The 21,329-nt window shown below is 37.6% G+C and overlaps 1 protein-coding gene across 1 annotated transcript in view; it reads left to right on the forward strand.

Annotated features, from left to right (window-relative positions):
• The first annotated feature begins 548 nt into the window (after window positions 1–548).
• The window catches only part of LOC112043724 (brain tumor protein), a 497,062-nt gene continuing 476,281 nt past the window's right edge, over window positions 549–21,329 (forward strand). The window contains exon 1 of the mRNA XM_052888776.1: window positions 549–573. The gene's annotated coding sequence lies outside the window, so the exon portion shown is untranslated. The remainder of the gene's footprint in view (window positions 574–21,329) is intronic.

Below are 21,329 nucleotides of genomic sequence, written 5' to 3' on the forward strand. Positions count from 1 at the left end.
CCTGAGTTCGATCCCCAGCTGGGCCGATTGAGGTTTTCTTAATTGGTCCAGGTCTGGCTGGTGGGAGGCTTCGGCCGTGGCTAGTTACCCTACCGGTAAAGACATATCACTAAGCATTTCGGTGCGATGTCGTGTAGAAACCACAAGGGGTGTGGATTTTCATCGTACTTCGAACACGGTAGCCCGCTTCCATCTCCAGATTACATCATTACTTACCATCAGGTGAGATTGTAGTCAAGGGCTAACTTGTAAACAATAAAAAAAAAGATTTAAACCAACAGCCAGCGGAAGCGTCTTCGTTTTTATACTATGAAATGATTTTCCAAAATGTGGGTATTCCACAAATACTACACTAAATAAAAAACCTGTAAAAACGTAGATCAGTCATTTTGATAAACAGTGTCATCTAAAACGACGTCTTTTATCAACTCGCCTTTTCAGCGAAACACTATTAAATACGCGATGTTATCAACTTGCCCGGGAAAACATTTTCACAGTTTTTCCTTGTTTTCACTTACTTATTTTTTCGTTGCAGGATTTTTGGTGGCGAAACGTAACTGGGATCTGTAAAAGGTAAGCTTAGTCCACTTTTTTCAATTGGTTTTAATTTAAACGTTAAACAAACATTAATCTAGTTTTAACACCTGATGCAAAAAAGTTATTATACACAACTAGCTGACGCCGCGCGGTTTCACCCGAGTGGTTCTCGTTCCCGTAGGAATATGGGGATAATATATAACCTATAGCCTTTCTCGATAAATGGGCTATGTAACACTAAAAGAATTTTTCAAAGCAGACCAGTAGTTCCTGAGATTAGCGCGTTCAAACAAACGAACTCTTCAGCTTTATAATATTAGTATAGATTATATGTTATAAATTTGACGTCGATGTCTGTCTGTAGCATTATAGTATGGATTGGATGGACTTATTTTGATGCAGTTTTTTCATTTGAAAGCCAGTTATTGTGGTTTTAGCTATGTTTCTTTAATATCGGTCCAGCAGTGTAAGCGTATGAGCTTTTTACCAAAATGAAATCATATCCAAAATGAACCATAAAAAGAAAATCTAAAAATACAGAAGGTAAGAAGTCAACATCAATAATGGCGTACCCATTTTCAACCCCACATCCCTTGCTTTCATCCCTTTGTCGCCCTTCCCGTATATTATTATCGCATTTCTGTCCCTCAGACTGCCATTACCATGTCGTAGTAATTCCGTTCGACCACCCCTTGAGAATTGTCCTTTAGACATGTTTCATATGGAATTGAACTTCTTTATTGACTACCTTTTATAAATTGTGTAGTAATCTAATCAATTGTTAAGTATATTATTATTATTGATTAATGTTTTTGTATTTAAATTATTAATGTTTTCTTTCTTTTTTTTCTCTTTTATGTTATTTTTGTTATAGTTTGTAATTGTGTTTGTAATTATCTATTATTATAATGTATGTATAGCCTGGGAAGACGAATTGGGCAACTGTAATGTCTTCCCGGGTATTGATTAAGTAAATAAATAAATAAATCATAATAGGATGGTTGACACTTTATTTTAAATGGTCTTAAATTGTTAACTAACGTTCTACAAGATAAAAGAAAAAAAAAATTATATTTTTTGAGACTTGAAATAAAAATTTTAAATTTTTTTTGACAATACGATCCAAAACTCTATCGGCCATGATGGTCAAAATTTTAACTGGGTCATGACGTAACGTAAACATTAAACCTTAACCAAACGGAGTGGTTGACAAAATGATTAGTTAATTATTAGCTTGACGTTTATTCCTTTATTATTTCAGACCCTCATTCCATGTACTTTCTAAACTAAAGTCTTTTTCAGATAGCATAGGTACGGTGACAATCGCCTGTATGACGTTCATGACTTGAAAGTTTGCTGCGATTCACGGTTACAGTACGTATTGTACTATAATCGTGAATCGCGGTAAACTTTCAAGAGTGAAACAAACTGTCACCCGCACCATCCTACATGAAACGAACTGTAATATTATAATGAGGTAAAGTTTGTGCTGTTATTGGGGGTAATCTTTAGATCTACAGCCCAGTGGAATAACACGTCTCCCAAACGGTGAACGAAAAACATCATGCGGAAATCTTTCTTCAAGAAAATTCTCTGGTAAAATACACTGAGTTGTCTGCCAATCCGGATTGGGCCAGCGTGGTGGAACTAAAGCCTAACCCCTCTCATTCTGAAAGCAGACTTGTGCTTAACAGTGAGCTGAATAATACAACCTCACCTGATGTTAAGTGATTATGTAATTAAGTAATATAGGCGGGCTAACTTGTAAGGAGGAGGATAAAAATCCATACCCCTTTCGGTTTCTACACGACTTAGTACCGGAACGCTAAATCGCTTAGCAGTACGTCTTTGTAACTAGCCACGGCCGAAGCTTTCCCACCAGTCAAATTAAAAGGCCTGTCCCTGTAGTGGGTCGTTAAAGTAGGTTGATAAATATGGGATCCTTTTTTTAAAGCAGAAGAAAGAAAGAAGCATGAAAGCAAGCATGCAAGAAAGGTTATTTTAGTTCGTGCAAGTCAGACATGTCCTGACGTCTATCTGGCAGCAATACGGAAGGATTTTTTTCCCTTCCAGATAAAAAGCCTATAAATATATTTCGATATGTATTTTTCACTTTCACCTACCTAAACGCGCTGCAAACTGTATGATAAACTTGATTGTGTGTAGTTGACATTAGAATTAGTCATCACTCCCAAACAAATAATACGAACTCAGCAATACGAAGCTCAAAATTTTCCGTTCTTTTTTTAAAAACGGAAATTGTAATCCCCCTTGTCCCTCGATTGTGTAATTTTAATACCCATGTTGACATGGGCCCGAGAGGGGGACGAATTTCACAACGGCGCGAAAATTATTTTTGGACAACCTGTTATTCACACAAATATCGCCATTTTGTTTTATTTCAATTGTATTTGATTTATTTTCGTATTCTATTTATTATATTCCGTAGTATTTTATTCTATTATTTCATTTTATTCGATTATACTAAGGCTGGTTTTAGAGTCACGCTGACAAGATGCTGACCGTCGGCGCTGACAGACGAAATGTTTTTTTTTTATTCTTTACAAGTTAGCCCTTGATTACAATATCACCTGATGGTAAGTGATGATGCAATCTAAAATGGAAGCGGGCTAACTTGTTAGAGGGAGGATGAAAATCCTCACCCCTATCGGTTTCTATAAGACATCGTACCGGAACGCTAAATCGCTTGACGGTCCGTCTTTGTCGGTAGGGTGGTAACTAGCCACGGCCAATGCCTCCCACCAGCCAGACCTGGACCGATTAAGAAAATCTCAATCTGCCCAGCCGGGGATCGAACCCAGGACCTCCGTTTTGTAAATCCACCGCGCATACCACTGCGCCACGGAGGTCGTCAGAATTTTTTTTTCTTTCAATTTAATTTGATTTATTTTCGATTCTACCTATAGTATTTTATTCGATTATTTCATTTTATTCGATTATACTAGAGCTAGAAACTCTACTACTCTCTGTTTCTAACTACGTCTGAGTAAAAATTAGTTTTTTGGATATAACTGTATTCGTCCCATCCAAATGAAAACTAAGGCAAAGTTAATAAGAAAATATTCATATTTTATTTAAAAGATGTATTATTCGAGGAAAATTTAACTGTTTTTGTCAATACTTTTTCTCAAAGGTTTTTGTATAAATTAAACAAGTTCTTGCACAATACCACAATGCAACAATGCCTTCAGTGAATAGAATACATATATATTTAAATAATGAAAACCTTATATTTATACAGAATTAGCATTTTATAGGAAAACTTTTACGCAGTTGGTTTATAAACAACAAAATGAAAAAAATATATAAACTGACTATAAAAATATTAAAACAAACTGCAACGATGATTTTCAGTAACTAACAAGAACACAAACTAAAGAAACATTGAAACTTGCTTAGATTTTCAGTTTGAAATAAATGCTACAAGCATTTATTTAACAAAAATTTTAAAATTTTGAAAAAAGGTCATGAAATTATTATAAATAATTACACTCTTGATCAAGTAATCAATATTCTCTTTCAGTGCACTTTCAAATGATACATTTGGTTATTTTTCCTCAATTTCGCCCCCAGAACTTTTAAACGGCTCAACCGATTTTCATCAAACATGTCTAAGAACACTCGCAGATAAGTCACCTTTCATATAAAATAAACTAAATTGAAATCGTTTCACCCGTTTAGGAGTTATGGTGCCATAGACAGACAGACATACACGTCAAATTTATAACACCCCTCTTTTTGCGTCGGGGGTTAAAAAACATTGGCTTTTTTTTAATAAATATACTTAAACAATACACATCACTATCTAGCCCCAAAGTAAGCATACAGAGTAGCTTGTGTTATGGGTGCTAAGATAGTTGACATTATAATAGTAATATACAATTATATACTACATATAAATACTTATATAATGTATAAATACACACAGACACTGGAAAACACCCATGCTCATCACATAAATATTTTCCAGTTGTGGGAATCGAACCCACGACCGTGGATGCAGAAAGCAGGGTCACTACCCACTGCGCTACGCGGCCGTCTATGCCGTTACTCTACCGGCAAAGACGCACCGCCAAGCGATTTAGCGTTTCGGTATGCTGCGGTGTAGAAACTGAAAGGAGTGTGAGGTTTCATCCTCCTCCTGACAAGTTAGCCCGCTTCCACCTTTGATTGCATCGTCACTCACCGTCAGGTGAGATTGTAGTCAAGGGCTAACTTGTAAAGAATAAAAAAAAAACAGATCTCTTCATAGTGTGAACAGGCCCTAACGGTTCAGAAATCGGTAATTGAATACAAAGCCAGCGCAAGTACCATTAGAGTATGCTATGTGATGTTAAGCTCGGCTGCCAGATAGACGCTGGTAATGCCTTCTAGAAACATGCACACTCCACCTCGCTTACTAAGAGCTGCGAATAGTGTTGTCACCCAAAATCTTTGTACAAAATATCGATAAATTATCTTTGTATAAATTTCGATAAAAGTATGTTGATTTTCAACGTCTTCGAACTGATTTTAAAAGTATTGGTAAATCAATAGATAAATTATATAGATTGACAGTTAAACATGACTGACTTGACATACCAAAGAACTGGAATATTATGAAAAGGTGCATACGGGTTCTTTTACTTTTAGCACTAAACGGATGTTTTCATTTTTATTTTCAAAAACCTCTAATATCTGTATGAAAGATGAAGGGAATAAAAGTCTGTATGAAACATGAAATTTATCAACAAATTAGACGACAAAGTCGTTAGTCAATTTTTTTTCGTGATCTTCGAAACGGGATTCAGATCACTATAATATGAAATAATATAATAAAATGATTACTTACTACTTGAAGAATAAATACATTAGTATAAAAAGAAAATAATAGACTACATGTGTATAGAAAATAGGCTAGGGATGTTATTTTAGTCCAAGAATAATTCATAATAATATGAACTCGCCCTAAATGTAAAGATATCTCTTGTATAATACCCACTACGCCAACTTAACTACCGTTACTTGTTATATGATGCTAAGCTTGACAGAGAGACGCTAGTGATGTCTTCAAGAAACACGCGCACTCCAACTTGCTTACTAGCTGCGGGGTAGTAGTGATGTATGAACACTGTATCAAAAACATCGATAAATGAAAATACGTTTAAAACATTGAACCGATTTATATATTTTACATTTAGCATCTCTTAATTTTAAAATCTAATAGAATTTCATTTTGATTTAAATTCAATATACTTTTGAAATATGTTATAATATTTAAATGAGTATTTCCAATACATATTATATTTTTGCTTTCTACGCTTATCCCTAATATGTATTGTACAAACAACAACCTTTGATTGTTACCTCTAATAAATAAGAGAGAAAATGTATGAGTTTTCTAAATTCCAAAAAACGCTACTCAAGGCTCGTTGGTTGGTATTGAAATATTGATTTTTGATGAGATTTATTCGACATGGATCTACCATGGAACTAAATTATTTAGCTCGACCATCTGATAGTAACTTTGATTGTTTCAAAATTTCTTATGCGAATATTTCATTTTCACTAACGCTTGCTTGACCATTGGTTTGCTGTTATCACGCTTGATGGTAAGTGAAAATGCAGTCGACGGAGGAACGCGCTTATCTACAAGGTGCCTGCCTATACACTCTCGACTCTCTCTGTAGTCGTATTAAAATTTATAATTATATCGATAATAGACTATCGATTCAAAGCACATCACTGAAAGCTGACGTGTCTTACGAACGCCCCGAGGGTAGTCTTGCACGATGCACTCGCTTCGTGCTCATATCAAATATACTTGCAGTTTGCCAGTTGTCGACTCGGCAAAATAAATATTCACTAGTTTTTATTGAACTTCTTTGAAAATAATTTTATATCAATACCTATTTTTAGATCTTTGTAGTTATCATAAAATCATAGATATGTTTTTCATACGAGAATTTCTACATAGACTGTATTTCTGTCTGAACTGTCTATTTTTATACCGTCATCAACCCATATTCGGCTCACTGCTGAGCTCGAGTCTCCTCTCAGAATGAGAGGGGTTAGGCCAATAGTCCACCACGCTGGCCCAATGCGGATTGGCAGACTTCACACACGCAGAGAATCAAGATAATTCTCTGGTATGCAGGTTTCCTCACGATGTTTTCCTTCACCGTTTGAGACACGTGATATTTAATTTCTTAAAATGCACACAACTGAAAAGTTGGAGGTGCATGCCCCGGACCGGATTCGAACCCCCACCCTCCGGAATCGGAGGCAGAGGTCATATCCACTGGGCTATCACGGCTCATTTTTATACGTAATTCTAAAAAGACTGTATTCGTGGCGTTACCCAATCTGTGGTACCAACCGAAAATCAGCGCTACGTGTCCTAATTTAAATGGTCACGTAGCATTGTGCTGAGCAGGGGCCATTTTCTGGATTATAACACACATCGCAGGGTATTGTCCTGGATGTCCTGTTGTACTGGAGATATTGTGATGTGTGGCATAATTTCGAAATAAACGAATTTTTTTTTAATTTTTTGTGGTAATAATAAAAAATAGAAACTATACGCCACTAGTTTCGGCCTTAAAACGCGTTTATAATCTCGAGTTAGTTCAGGCAACGCATCGTAAACATAACCTTTTGGTAAAACACTCCGTATCTTTCATTTTTTTAAGTTTATTTACCTACTTATATAACACTCTGGTAGCATTAAAAATATAAGCTAATTTAAAACTGAATAAATGACATAATTTAATGTTTGTTTATTTACTTGTACTTTGTTTTTACAGTTCGTTAAAATTTACATAATTATTTTTTTTTTACAATTCTATAGTCAGTATAGTATGATACATTTTTTAACAACTACATCATAAATAAATGGTTTTTGTAAATAAAAACTCGCGCTAATTCTATATAATAATCGATAGTTTATACTATAAATATTGACATGGAAATTACAACACTACAACATCTGACTAAGCTTAGAAATGCCCTGAGGATATCGTCTTGCATGGTACACTTACTATATACATAATATTATAATAATATTCATACATCCTATCGATTTTACTTTAGAATGGACAAAATTTAACTACGCGTTTCTTTTGTCTTGACGTTCGTTTAATTGGACTAGCCACCCGACCCGGCTTCGCGTGGGTGCTATGTAAATACCTACTAATATATTAGTATTAGTATAAGGTCTAAAAATTTTGACGGCCTCCGTGGCGCAGTGGTATGCGCGGTGGATTTACAAAACGGAGGTCCTGGGTTCGATCCCCGGCTGGGCAGAGTGAGATTTTCTTAATTGGTCCAGGTCTGGCTGGTGGGAGGCTTCGGCCGTGGCTAGTTACCACCCTACCGGCAAAGACGTACCGCCAAGCGATTTAGCGTTCCGGTATGATGTCGTGTAGAAACCGAAAGGAGTGTGGATTTTCATCCATCTTAGACTGCATCATCACTTACCATCAGGTAAGATTGTAGTCAAGGGCTAAGTTGTAAAGAAAAAAAAAAAAAGAAGGTTTATAGTACCTATTTATGACACAGCCCAGTGCCTAACCAGTAGCATGCTACTATTTAGCAGTTGCTACTTATTAGCATGTGTATCGCAAAACTGGTAATTATAAGCTTGCTTATTTCGAGCTTGCTCAAGAATTAACAGTCTTGCGATTTATGAGCGTGCTAATTGCTGCGCGGGTGGAAGAGGGCGTGCTTTTAGCCTGTCTGAACAGGTTTGCTTATTGAGTATGCTAGTCGATCAGCATTGTTATTCTGTATTCTCTTCACCTTCATCTCTCCCTGTCTAACACGATACTGTAGACAGAGAGCGGTAGATACAAATTAGCATATGCTTTGAGCATGCTTATTCAGGATCATACTTAAAAATAGCATGCTTATTGCAACGTAAACTGATAATAAGCATGCTCGTATGAACATGGATGGATAATTAATAGCACGTTTTTAGCATGCTATTTTAGAGCATGTGTAACAGTATCTTTATGCTACACAATGACGTGTGTGCTGTTACTTGACTAATAAACCATCTGTACCAACCTATATGTACATTAAACATACCTATTCCTACTAAAGCTCTTTTTGAAGTCAGCCTTATTACAGTATCTCCGCAAAGTTAGGAATAGTTCGAGGACACAGTAGCAGGATAACGCTTGTATAGTGTATGTTGCTAAAGTTTGCGAGTTGCTGAGCAAACTGAATAAAGATGCACTTGTTTGCAGATATTACATTTTTGCTGATCGTACTTTATATAAACATACAAATGCCTCAATTATTTTAATATGCTGACCGTATATTGTAGTCCACTTATAGCAGCTTGTCTTGACAGAAGACCTAAGAAAACATAAACAAAAAATGCTAAAGTGGATCATCCTCATCATCATTATCAGCCGATGGACGTCCACTGCTGGACAAAGTCCTTTTGTATAGACTTCCACACACCAAACATCACGGTCTAAAGCCGCCAGCATTCAGCGGCAACCCTAATTATGTTGAGGACTTAGATTCTTCTGCGGATTTCCTCATTTCTTATTCAATCACGCAGAGATAGCTCCCTCCTTCGCCCGCTGAGGAACTCTGAGCCTTCTTGTGAGGCCCATCATTAGCATTTTTTTTTTCTTGTTGAGTAAGAGCCGACAGCTCCCTGCGGCAACCACTACGGCGACACCAGCGCAGAAGCATCGCCTAATGAGACTCGAAGGCTGAAAGAAAGACAGAGGACGGAACGACTCTCTAAGGGCGTCTCCTATGAGACTCGGACCTCGGCTTAAAAGGCCGTTAGGGAGGGAGTAACCGTGACCTGAAAGCAATACTTTATTAACCTTAATTTAAATGTTGCCTGTTAAACACATAACCCTTCCTTTTCTACAGCATTGTCGGGTAAACACCTGCAGCTATCAAAGTAGTAAAGGTTTAATACCTCGCCATTAGTACGGATGTCGAATTTCAAAATGGCCGAATTATCCGATTGCCACCTTTTGCTAATGACCGACATTTAGGAACAGTGCAAAATTGCCGTTTAGTTTCGAGAGACGACTTCGAAAATCGTTAGGAACGAACGTAGACAGAGAAGTAAGTAGACAAGATGCGATTCGCTTGTCGTGTGCTTATAAGAAATCAAAAGATTTTTTTTAAAGAATATTCTTTTTTTATAATATGACCAATATTCCAATTCCCCTCCAACTAGTCGGGAAAGACTGTGCTAGGAGTGGGTATGACAATAGACCATCAGGGCGGGTATCGAACCACCAACCCTCGGTGATGGGTTTGACCGCTCTTACCGTTGAGGCTTCAATTTGTCAGGCTTTGTTTGATTTTGACATCACAATTCAGGCTGTTATTTGATGCTACATGTCTGCTAGAAGTAAAGGTAATTGATTTGAAAAAAAAAGTTTATATCATGACGGATTGAATTATTTTTATTTTTATTCTGTACAAGTTAGCCCTTGACTACAATCTCACCTGATGCAAAGTGATGATGCAATATAAGATAGAAGCGGGCTAACTTGTTAGGAGAAGGATAAATTTTTCACACCCCTTTCGGTTTTTACACGAAATCGTACCATTAAGGGTAAATACGACCGTAGCCTTCCACCAGCCTGGACCAAATATGGAAACCTCAATCAGCCCAGCTAGGGATCGAACCCAGGACCTCCGTCTTGTAAAATGAATGGATTTTCCGTCACATGGTTCATTCATACAACATTGTCAGCGAAATATTTCTACGCCTAATTCTGTGTTTCACCATCAAGTTTCCAAATTTTCATCTAACACGTTCCATCATTTCTGTCAATTAAACTTCAATCGAAACTCAATAAACACGTAAATCCATCACACAATATTTTCAACAGCAAATTGATTGAAAAAATAATAATGTTTCACCTACGTAGGTTGTAGGCGACAAAATGATTACATCGTTCAGTGTGAAACGAGCATTAGGCTTTATTTGGATTTCAAATTAAGAACACCTGTTGAGCCGGCCCTGTATTTTCGGGACATCCCCGATAATTTGTTTATTTAATGTAAATTGCATTCGGGTCTCTATGGGTGTAATGAAGTTCTATATTTGAATTTCGTTAGAAGGGTTTTTATTATCGTTTTACCGTCTTTATCTTTGTCTAATACTTTTTAATTCAACGGCAAAGTAGCCGTTGAGTGCGTTAGCATCTTATCTGATGGTAAATGACGATGCAGTCTAAGGTAGTAGATGGCTAATCATCAGACTGTATCCGTCCACTGCTGGACATGCTTTCACACCTCCCTCATCCAGCCACTTCCCACTACCTTCATAATGTCGTTAGATGATCTGGCTGGAGCGTCCTACACTGCGCTTGCTGGTACGTGGTCTCCACACCAGAACACGTTTGCCCCAGCGGTCATCTGTTCTGTGACAAATAATGACCTGTCCACTGCTACTTCAGTTTGATAATCCGTCGTACGTCGATTAATTTCCTTCTCCTACGTACTTCATCGTTCCAGATTTTCACCTACATGGAGACCCCTAACATAGTCCTTTCGTCACTCAATATAGGCCAATCGTCAGTCTTGAGCATTCATCGTCTGTAGCGGACTAAATTACAGGTAAAGTACAGGTTGATTTGCCACGCCTTTGGCAGTTTCTAAGTGTCATCAAAGCGGAACGTTAAATCGCTTGGCGTCTTTGTCGATAAGGTGGTAACTAGCCATTACCGAAGACTACTACCAGCAAACCAGACCTGAGCCAATTTAGAAAAAATAAAATCTATACTAATATTATAAAGCTGAAAAGTTTGTTTGTTTGAACGCGCTAATCTCAGGAACTACTGGTCCGATTTTAAAAATTCTTTCAGTATTAGATAGCCCATTTATCGAGGAAGGCTAAAGGTTATTATTCCCGTATTTTTAAGGGAACGGGAAGCATGCGGGTAAAACCGCATGGCGACAGCTAGTCCTAAATATATATTTAATATTCTCAGACGTTATAGTGGCAAGGTCTTTTCAAGAATGCTTTAATGTTAAGTCTTTAACGGCGATTGTGAACGGTCCACGCCACGAAACTATTCAGATGTAGATTGAAGACACGATTCCTTATTAAAAATTAAGAGATATGGACTGGATCTGGTGAGACCTGCTTCCTCCTAAACTGACCATAGTGCAAACTCCACTCTATACACCTACGTAAGTACTACATAGCTGTAGATATGAAACAGCTCTCGAAAACTTATTTTGAGAGAGCCGCCACCCACTCCAACCAACCAGTGGTTTAGGCTACATCCCTGATACCACCGATTGTAGATCTAGACCCCCAAAAAACGTCCTTTACGATCCTGACGATGACATAACGAACGACAATGCTTCCCAGGCAACACAAACACAAGCTACACAGCGTTTTCGCCGGCGAAGACGAGGTCCCCGATACGTGACGTCACCCAGACATGGGCTTTTTAATTTAGGATCTCGGGGGCGTCCGGACTAATATACTCAGGCCAAAACACCCTTCCCGAACCTACTCTAAGCCGAGGTTCGTGTCTCAGAGGAGACGCCCTTAGAGAGTCGTTCCGCCCATCTACTCTGCTTTTGCCTTAGGGCCCCATCAGGCGATGCTTCTGCGCTCGCCCCAACCCCCCGGTGACGCCGCTGAGGTCCCATAAGGAGCCTACGGCACTTACACAAGCAGAAAAAAAAGTACCTACGTAGGTCCTTAAAGGTAAATGTACCTTTAAGTTGTTTAAATATTCTTTTTTTTAAATTCTTTTTGTTAAAAATGTACGCGGATTATCTTTATGAAGGTAAACAAAAGTTGAACAACGCAAACTTAGGGGAATTATGAAAGTTAAATGAAAAGCATCGCCCTTCTTGAGCCGGATAATATCTATGATGGCAAAACTGTGTGACCTTTCCAAATCTGAAGGTACTCGAAAACTTTTTATTCTTTACTAGCGTACCAAAGCTGCGTTGCGTGAATCTTTAAAGCCCTTCGTTTTTCATGTTAAGTAAGTATAATATGAATAAGCCGGACAAGTGCGCGTTGGAGTTCCACGGAGGGTTCCGTATACGAAAATATATATATATATCCGTATATAAATATAAATATATATCCGTATATAAGAAAATCTCAATCTGCCCAGCCGGGGATCGAACCCAGGACCTCCGTCTTGTAAATCCATCGCGCACACCACTGCGCCACGGAGGCCGATCTTAAAAGTCTTTCGTTTTTCATGTTAAGTAGGTATAATACTTATGATAAAACCGGACAAGTGCGTGTTGGAGTTCCACGGAGGGTTCCGTATACGATCATTATAAATAGTTCTGGATAATTGCACAATTTTTGCCGAGCTTTTTCAGAAATTCAGCTTCAAATGTAATCTCTGTTTTTTGGATTTAATAACAAATGTAAAGTCTTACTGCTGCTGTCCCATATTCGGCTTACTGCTGCTTTGAGTCTTCTCTCAGATTGAGAAGGGTTAGGCCAATAGTCCACCACGCTGGCCCAATGCGGATTGGCAGACTTCACACACACACAGAGAATTAAGAAAATTCTCTGGTATGCAGGTTTCCTCACGATGTTTTTCCTTCACCGTTCGAGACACGTGCTATTTCATTACCTAAAATACACACAACTGAAAAGTTGGAGGTGCGTGCCCCGGACCGGATTCAAACCCACACCCTCCGGAATCGGAGGCAGAGGTAATATCAACTGGACTATCACGGCTATTTTTTATTCACTTCATTTAAATAACGAAAAATTCTTCCAAATCGTAAAACCGACAAAGACGTATCGCCAAGCGATTTAGCGTTCCGGTACGTGTAGAAAGCGAAAAGGGGTGTGGATTTTCATCCTCCTACTCCTTCAGGAGCCCATCGTGTTGGTGAGCGGCCCCTCGGTCTTTTCCCGTTCATATAGTTCATAGACAACTAAAACTCAATCGTAGATCTATCAGGCATTTTAGTATCTTTTCAGCTCAGAGCAATTTCCGCTCACTCCAATTACATTAAAGATCTCATTCCGTTGAACGCGCAGTAATACGATTTGCATGGAGATTCCATACAATCCCCTATTATAGACTATCCGATACTTTGTTGTTCTTTCCAAAGTTTTTGGATTTGATATGCTAAAATATTTAAATCTGAGTTAAAAGAACTTTTCGGGAAGATTATTATTAAACCAGGTTTTTGTTTATAGATATTAATCATAGGTATTGTTTTGTGTGTATATCATCCTCCATGGCGCAGTGGGTTTACTACACGGTCCTGGATTCGATCCCCGGCTTTTCCGATTGTAGATTTCCGAAATAGGTGTGGATTTTCATCCTCCTCCTTACAAGTTAGCCCGCTTCCATCTTAGAATGCATCATCACTTAGGTGACATTGTAGTTGACTTGAGGCCTAACTTGTAAAGAATAATGAAAAAAAATCAGTAGATACTTTTTCCGAATACTACTAATTCGATTTTTTTTATTCTTTACTAGTTAGCCCTTGACTACAATCTCATCTGATGGTAAGTGATGATGCAATCTAAGATGGAAGCGGGTTAATTTGTTAGGCTTAGAATGATAGTCCACACCCATTTCGGTCCTCACCCATTTCGGAAATCTACAATCGGCAAAGCCGGGGATCGAATCCAGGACAACCGTATAGTAAATCCACTGCGCCATGGAGGACGTCAAAATAATGTGTGGTATTTTCCGAAAATGTTCAACTTTTATGCCGCTTACTATACTCGTAAGTATATACGTGTATCTATGGCTAACTCTTAGTCCCTTAGACGGGGACAGATTCGACAGGGGTCGGATTATCGAGGGTCGACATTATAAGGATAAGGACGGTTAAAGGTCAATAAACCATTCAATCCATCCTATGTTATTAGCGCCTACAGCTGATTGCATGGCATATCAAACTACTCAATTATATGTTACATACACATTTAAATGAATTGAACCCTATTTCAAACGCAACAAGTTCGATATTTCCATGTACATAGCATTGCATGTATGATAACATTTAAAAGTACTAATTGAACTGTATGTATAAAGTTATAAGGTATTAAATTGTAAAGCAATCCCTTATAATGCGACACATCGATTCGTTAGGTTTAATGTGACCAAGCATTTGGTTTTTGAAAGAAACATTTAAGGTCAAAATTTATTGGTCAGTCGACCCCCCAAGGTGGACCGACGACATCAAGCGAGTCGCAGGGATTCGCTGGATGCAGACGGCTCAGTATCGTGATGTTTGGAAGTCCCTACAAAAGGCCTATGTCCTGCAGTGGACGTCCATCGGTTGATGTGATGATGATGATGAAGTATTGTTTTACCTAATTTGTCCAGTTGTAGTCTGTGTGGCTATGGATCATGATGTTCTAAGTTCGACTTCTGAGTTGGCTTGTGCATATATTATTTTTTTTAAAAATTCCTTCCAAAAGGGACTTCCTTGATTCAAAAAGCATGTTAAGCAAAATTCACACATTTTTGACGAACTACCCACTGGTGGTGTAACTCTATCGACATCGAACCTTCAGGCTTCTTTTTTTTATTCTCAAAATTCATTTATTTCAAGTAGGCTCAGTTTACAAGCACTTTTGATACGTCAGTTGACTATTTGTAAAGATTCTACCACCGGTTCGGAAGGCAGATTCTGAGAAGAAACCGGCAAGAAACTCAACAGTTGCTCTTTAAAAAAAAATCATAGAATATTTTATATACAATTGATGTCAACATTACAGTTTCTTATAGTTTTACTTCCTGTGTGAAGGTGGAAGCTGATCCAACGACCTCTAAGCATCTTTACCTATCATTAAGGAACTCATCAATGGTGTAGTCATCTCGACTAAGCAAATGTTTTTAACACATTGCTTAAAGCTATGCATTGGCAGGTCCATCTTTACAAGGTAGCCCCTGACTACAATCGCACCGGATGGTAAGTGATGATTTCAGTTGTCTAAACTAATGCGCATGTCAAACGATTGTCTGTAAACTTTACTGCGATCAGAAAGAATACCACAGACAGACTTTAATATGGTCATCGCCACCATCATTAACAACCCATATTTGGCTTACTATTGAGCACGAGTCTCCTCTCAGAATGAGAGTAGTTAGGCTAGTAGTCTACCACACTGGCCCAATGCGTATTGGCAAAATTCACACAGGTAGATAATTAAGAAAATTCTGAGGTATCCTCATTAAGTTTTTTCTTCACCGTTTGAGACACGTAATATTTAGTTTCTTAAAATGCACTTAACTGAAAAGTTGTAGGTGCATGTTCCTGACCGGATTCGAACCTTCACCCTACGGTTCGAAGGCAGAGGTCATATCCACTGGGCTATCACGGCTTATGGTCACCCTAGTATAAATGCAACGCGTGGGAAGTTCCATGCAATATTACACAATTCCAACTATGTCATAATATCGCTATGTAGGAAATTGCCTAACGCATGTATGCGGCGATGATGGGACAAAAATAACATGTTTTTTTCTATAATAAGTAGCAATTTTAAAGTTTTGTAATAACTAAAGTCAATAAAAAACAGTGATGTAAATTGTTATTGATCACTGTCAGTTATTAAAGATGGGACCGACAATTTAACGTGGTACATGAAAAAAGTCATTGAGATCCCAGTCACCTATATTAGACAGCAGTGGCGTGCATAAGGTTTTTAACTAGGGTATGCACTATAAGCAAAAATTGGAAAAATCCTTGACTATGTATTCAGTGGTCCAACATAGGTTTGTATGGAGTCCTTAGGATTGGCAGTGCATTTTTGCATGTATGAAGTGCACGCCACTGTTAGATCACTAACTTGTAATTACGAGGTCAATCCTACTAATACTAGAAACGCGAAAGTTTGTATGTTTGTTTGGATGTTTGTTACTCTTTAACGCCACTACTACTAAAGCAATTTGGCTGAAATTTGGAATAGAAATAGATTTTACTCTGGATTAATACATAGGCTACTTTTTATCCCATGGATTCCTGAGATTTGCAAAAATCTGATGATTTTGATGGAATGAATGTTTGTTGCTCTTTCACTTTCAAATTTGAAGTAGAGATAGATTATAGTCTGAAATTACACATAGGTTATTTTTTATTCCAGAAAAATCCATGGTTACTGCGGGATTTGTGAAAAACTAAATTCCACGCGGACGAAGTCGCGGTTGTCCGCTAGTTGATTAAAAAGTCTATTAGAATTTTTCTTTATTTATAATTCATATTAATGTTGTTGGTTAATACAAAAAAGTTAATTATATTTAATTAACTTCATTACATGTAGTTTAATTTGGGTGACGTTAAATAACTAATTTTCAAAGTAACTAACAACAATTTGTTCGATAGAATTGTATTTCTTCCAATCCAAATAACAAACGATAGTTATAACAAAAACGGCCTTAGAATTTCACTTATTGAAAAATTCAATAGAAAATTTGTAATTATATCCAGACATTAACTCTACAATGCCTGAGTCAGGCTTCCTATTGTTGTTCAAAATACCTAGGACTTTTACGGAATGCTTTTAGACATACAATAAACCATAGATATACAAGAAATATCTAAGAACAAGAAGAGTTTTTCTTCACAGTTTGAAGTAACTGTAGATCTTAGTCCTTTCACGGTCATCATCATCATATCAGCATATGGACCAGGGGCATAGCTACTGCTTTTAGACATACAATAAACCATAGATATACAAGAAATATCTAAGAACAAGAAGAGTTTTTCTTCACAGTTTGAAGTAACTGTAGATCTTAGTCCTTTCACGGTCATCATCATCATATCAGCATATGGACCAGGGGCATAGCTACTGCTGTATCAGCCGTATCAATGACTAGCTGACGCCGCGCGGTTGCACCCGCGTGGTTCCTGTTCCCGTGAGAATACGGGGGTAATTTATAGCCTATAGCCTTCTTCGATAAATGGGCTATCAAACACTGAAAGAATTTTTCAAATCGGACCAGTAGTTCCTGAGATTAGCGCGTTCAATCAAACAAACAAACTCTTCAGCTTTATAATATTAGTGTATATACGGCCCCCCCGGACTACAGGGCCCCTTAAGTGGGAAAGCAAAAATTACTTAGTAAAATTTAATCCACAATCTCTCTTAATCTGGTGCTTTCGAGAGGAAAAACTGCTAAAGAGATTTTCGGGATTTGACGCTCGTCTATTGGGCAACTAATTTTGATACAGGGCATTTACAAGACAAGCTACGTCACTGCTATGGACGTCCACTGCAGGACATAGACCTTTTGTAGGAACTTCCATACATCACGATACTGAGCCTGCATCCAGCGAATCCCTGCGACTCGATTGATGTCGTCAGTCCACCTGGTGGGGGGTTGACCAACACTGCGCTTTCCCTTTCACGTTAAGGAAGTCTAAAAATTAAAACATGTATTATTGTTTAATACCAGTCAAATATGAACATAAATACAAAACAATAGTAAAAGATAAAACAATTTCTATAAAAGAATTATTGATTGATTCAAATGATTTTATATACTCGTATTTAATCATAATTATGTACGGCTACTGAGTTTCCTCTTAGTAATTTCTGTGCCTGAATCGAATCATACTGCAGCATATTGTCTTGCTACATGAGGGAACAACAAGATCAAGCATTCCTCGAACATGATTTCTGAAATAAATCGTGAAGAATCGAATCGAAGTTTAATATGTTAGGTGACTTCGTCCGCATGGAATTTATTTTTTCAGAAATCCCTAGGGAACCATGAATTTTTCCGGGATAAAAAGTAGCCTATGTGTTAATCCATGCTATAATATATCTTAATGTCAAATTTCAGCTAATTCGTATCTGTAGTCGAGGCGTGAAAGAGACAAACATTCATATCATCAAAATCATCAGTTTTCGCAAATCTCGAGAAATCATGGATTTTTTTCGGGATTAAAAGTATGTGTCAATCGAGAGTAAAATCTATTTCCATTCCAAGTTTCAGCCAAATCGCTTCAGTAATAGCGGCGTTAAAGAGTAACAAACATCCAAACATCCATACAAACTTTCGCGTTTATAACATTAGTAGGATATGATCTATATCAATGACGCGTGATTCGCTTATTTTATTGTAAGCCGAAGACCTGACCGACTGTAGTTTTACAACAGTCAATGAAGCGTTAAAATTGATGCTTAAAATGGATTTACACCAGCATCGTCTTTATACCTTCAGAGGTATAGGTAAAATCGTCAGCTTTAGCGTTATTTATGTTTTGTGAACTTCTTCCTATACTAAGTAGGTCCGCTACCTTAGTAGTGAAGTCAAAGAATACATAAAACAAGCATATGCTGGAAGTCCTCAGAAACAGCTCCGATTTTTATGTTTTTTTTTTAAAGTCATGATTTTTTATGTTATTTAAAATTAGAAACATTGCGGGGACGAAATAATTTATGTTGTTTATACAATGTCTATGCTATTTATTCGTAATAAATAATAAAAAATGAAGACTTCAAAAACACGAACATTTACCGGTATGCAGAAAATTAATAAGCAGAAGAAAACATTATAATATTTTCTATCTATTGATTACTTTGAAGCCGGTGCCAATGGTACAATTAATGGGTAGACAGTTTCTAATGTCAAATAATATCTAAAAACAAACTTAACAAAAAAAAAAAAACATCAAACTCGGAGCTATTTCTGAGGAGGTCGAGGGTAAATGCTCTATTGATTCGATCTTTATATGAGATTATTTTGACGGCCTCCGTGGCGCAGTGTTATGCGCGGTGGATTTACAAAACGGAGGTCCTGGGTTCGATCCCCGGCTGGGCAGATTGAGATTTTTCTTAATTGGTCCAGGTCTGGCTGGTGGGAGGCTTCGGCCGTGGCTAGTTACCACCCTACCGGCAAAGACGTACCGCCAAGCGATTTAGCGTCCCGGTATGATGTCGTGTAGAAACCGAAAGGAGTGTGGATTTTCATCCTCAACAAGCCGTTTCCATCTTAGACTGCATCATCACTTAGCATCAGGTGAGATTGTAGTCAAGGGCTAACTTGTAAACAATAAAAAAAAAGAATGTAATCAAGGGCTTACTTGTCATAGAATAAAAAAAATGTAAATGCACCAGATGTGTCGTTTGGAAATACGTGAGAATAATTCACAAAATCCCAACTTTTCGTGAGTAAAACCTATTGCAAATCGTGATTGATCACTGGACATTCGCATCCATTTCAGTTCTGTCACCTGATCCATCAAATCACGCTAATACGTATTCTACTACTCGGATATAAAGCTCAATGTCGCGTGTTTTATCATCAGCTTTATTACCTGGTAAATGGTAGGTGTAATTGGAAAATGAACTTTATGTTTGTAAGTTAAGGTTGAAAATTGCTTGTATTACAGATGCTGGTAACAAAGAGATATCAAAGTTGATTTGACAATAGCCGTGTTTATTTGATGAACGAGATGTATTGGAAGTGTTTGGCGTGAATACAGATATCAACACCTATAAGTATATTTTGGAAAATAATTGGTTTATTTGGTTATTCGCGAATAACTGATCATTCCCTTCCCAGCGATCTCGTCTCCCAGATCTAACTCTCCAAACCCAACAATCCACAAGACTTTACGACTCTACAATCTCTCAAGCTAAATGGCGTAGTGACTTTTTCTGTAGGATTTGGTGTTGTCGCTTGGATTCGTGGGTTTTTTGCGGTGCTATTCACCGCAAAATAAATAAATTCTTCAATAATCATAATGAACTTTTTAACATGTTTATTTTGATAATAATATTTTTATTCTACGACGATTTTTAAGCCATGTTTTTTTACGGGAATAAAATAGCCTATACGATTATGTTGGTGAACAACCTCCTATTTACTAACGAAAGTCTCTTTCAAATCGGTTCAGCCGTTTCTGAGATTAGGCCGGACAAACAGTTAGACAGACAGTCAAAATTGACTGATAGGTATTCATGGACACACCGTCGTGATTCAAAATATACTTTTACTTAGATTAAGGCAAAATATTGTTTACGTACTTACTTATACCTAATAGTAAGGGGAACCGAAGAGGGGATTTTTACAGTTACTCGAGCGCGGCAGATAAACATAAGGGACTGTACCTTGCACGATGTTGTGTACCCCCACCAAGTATGAGCCCTTTATATTGGTGGGTACGTTTAGGGCAACTAAAAAAAACTAACTTCAAAAATACCCAACCAGTACGTCAGTAGTTCGAAGAGCCGATGGACGTTGGGGTCCCAAAGTGCTGGAATGGCGACCCCGCACTAGTAAGCGCAGTGTTGTTTGACCCCCCACCAGGTAATCTGACGTCATCAAGCGAGCCGAAGGGATTCGCTGGATGCAGGCGGCTCAGGATCGTGATGTTTGGAAGTCCCTACAAAACTATGTCCTGCAGTGGTCGTCCATCGGCTGATATGATGATGATGACGTCAGATGTAGTGATTAGTTATTTCCTAAAAGGTGTCCATTTCGTAAATCTAACGATTTGAGCATAATGTAATGGAATGGGTCCCAAAGTTGCAAAATAAAAACATTATATAGTTATATTATTTTAAATATTTTAGTTGTCAAGTTACGAGCGCCATTATTTTTTTGCTTATTTTGAAGGAAATGATCTCTTACTTAATCGCTTTCTCTTTCCATCGCTAAAAGCGAAAAAAGTAAATAAGCATTTATTCTTCCTATCATTTTATCTACCAAATGTAATCGGTCGTCATGACGCTTTAGTAACTGCAAATTTAGCATCCCGGGCTCATCTACTATAAAGGAACTTTGTATATTATCACTTGTTATCAGGTGTCTCATAAATTAACGCGTGTC

The sequence above is a fragment of the Bicyclus anynana genome, chromosome 23, assembly GCF_947172395.1.
Source record: "Bicyclus anynana chromosome 23, ilBicAnyn1.1, whole genome shotgun sequence".
Lineage (NCBI taxonomy): Eukaryota > Metazoa > Arthropoda > Insecta > Lepidoptera > Nymphalidae > Bicyclus > Bicyclus anynana.